Here is a 2,429-nt window from a genome sequence, read left to right on the forward strand (position 1 = left end):
AATACACTCTGAATGTCCCTAGGCTCAATCCATGCTATCCTTCATTAAAATTAATGTATTCGCAGTATCCCTGTTTGTATTTTTCTTTTGTATTTTTCTTTTGTATGTATGTATGTATGTATGTATGTATGTGTGTGTGTGTGTGTGTGTGTGTGTGTGTGTGTGTATGTGTGTGTGTGTATGTGTGTGTGTGTGTGTGTGCATGTGTGTGTATTTGTGTGCGTGTGTTTGTGTGTGCATGAGTGCGTGCTTGAGTGATGTGACAAACAAACCTGTACGTTTACTATTTCTAAATGATTGTTGTTTATAGTCGAGTAAAACTAAAGGGTTATCTCATCAACATAAACAAATTTATTTTAAAAAATAAAGAGGAAAAATAGATTTAAAAAAAAGAAAGCCAGAATGGCTGATAGCACTGGAGAAGGGACAACAAGTGCCCTATCCACTAACATAGTCCAACCTGAGAGTAACGATGAGCTTTTCTTCTGCTTCGATTGGTTTTCTCCAGTTTGATTGGTCTGGCTTCAGACATTCCAGCACGAGGGACTTCAGGGTATTGTAATTATTGTACGACATCCTTGTATAATTGAAAAAAGAGTTCTTCATCAGGATTCTCAAGGCGATGACGGAATGTACGGTGGAATTCTCCTCGTGATTCTCTAAGGAAGAAATGTTCTCGGCACCATATGCTTTGTCTCTTTCGCTTTCTCCTCCTTAATCAGGAGGTCTTCTTCGTCGGAAGAATCCATCTTCGAAAAAAGAAACAAACCACAAGCACTGCATTCTGGTACCGTCAACACAGAACTGACGCGAGACGCGTGAGTAGTGAGGCGTGAGCTCCTGTGGCCCAGAGCATGAAATGTGAGACGTGAAGCATGAGGCGTGAGACGTGAGGCATGAGTTTCTATGGCCCAGCTGCCTAACACGTTCGATATCTAAAGGACGTAGATTTCGTTTTATCTAGTTTAACAAGACATTACTATTTTGATTCAGCTATTTTTTTAATGGGTTAAATCAAATTGTCTACTAAAAATAAACTTAGCTAATTCTGGTGATTTTGTCTAAATTATTTTTATTATTATTTTTTTTTTTTTTTTTTTTTTTTTTTTTTTTTTTTTTTTTTTTGTAACCGAATTCCACAATTACAGTTATAATGATTTCCAGTGTACTTTAAAATAGAAATATAATATTACCGACACCATGCTATTCTAGGAAGTATTTTAATGTTTTCTTCAATATGTTTAGCTACAAACCGTGCAGTATCAGAGTAAATTTTGTTTCTGGTAGAACGGAAGGGTACACATCCTCCCTGTCATTCAGTTTGTTATGACTGGTGAATCAAAAACCGTGGTATGCGCTGTCATGTCTGTGGGAAGAAAAGAAGAAAAAATTAAAGTGAGTTTTGTTTAACGACACCACTAGAGCATATTCATTTATTAATCATTAGCTATTGGATGTCAAACCTTACCTTTGATATGCCAGTCGTTGTGCAATGGCTGAAACGAGAAATAGCCCAATGGACTGACCGACAGAGGTCGATCCTAGACCGACCGCACATCAGGCGAGAGCTTTACTACTGGGCTACGTCCCTCCCATCTGTGGGAGGAATCCTTATACGAAATCTATGCTACTAATGGAAAAAATAACTCATTTGACGGCTTCGGAATGTTCTGAAATGTATGCAGGGTGTGTCTAACTTTGGCAAGTGATTTTTATAGGGGAGTCGAATCACGGTTCCCTGCAAAATATATTTTTAAAAAAGAGAAAACAAATTGTGCTTTAGTACAAGCACCTGGCGACCAGGAGGGAATTGTAACGGTTCAGTGAGGAGTTGTAGGTTGTACTATACCAATAAAATCCCATAGGCAACCATGTTAACGCTTGTAGAAGTATCCTTTGGAGAAAACCCTATATTAGTAAGCCCTGTTTCTGGGTTCTTCGCTATAATACCACAACACACACACACACACACACACACACACACACACACACACACACACACACACACTCCCCAACCACACACACTCAGAAACCAGCCCAGTTGTTTATAAACTGACACACAATGAAAATGCAAAAAAAAAACCTTTTCATTGCAAATGACAAACTATTAATGAATTGATGGATACTATAATATGACATTAATGACTGGTATTCATGAGATAGATTCACATGGAAACATGGCCAGTTATCATCAGTAATCGAGTTGCATTCGTAATCGAAAAGTTCAACACCCCCATATCAAGGTCAGTATCTGGTGTGTCCACCATTGGCCCGTGAGCATGCGTGAAGACGACGGGGAAAGGATTGGCACGTCCTAACTCATCCCACATGTGTTCAATTGGATTCAAATCCGGTGAAACGGCGGGCCAGTTCATAACGGTGATACCGGCTTGTTGCAGGAATGCCTGGGTAATTCTTGCAGTATGTGG

Source organism: Gigantopelta aegis, chromosome 9 (assembly GCF_016097555.1).
Source record: "Gigantopelta aegis isolate Gae_Host chromosome 9, Gae_host_genome, whole genome shotgun sequence".
Taxonomy (NCBI): domain Eukaryota; kingdom Metazoa; phylum Mollusca; class Gastropoda; order Neomphalida; family Peltospiridae; genus Gigantopelta; species Gigantopelta aegis.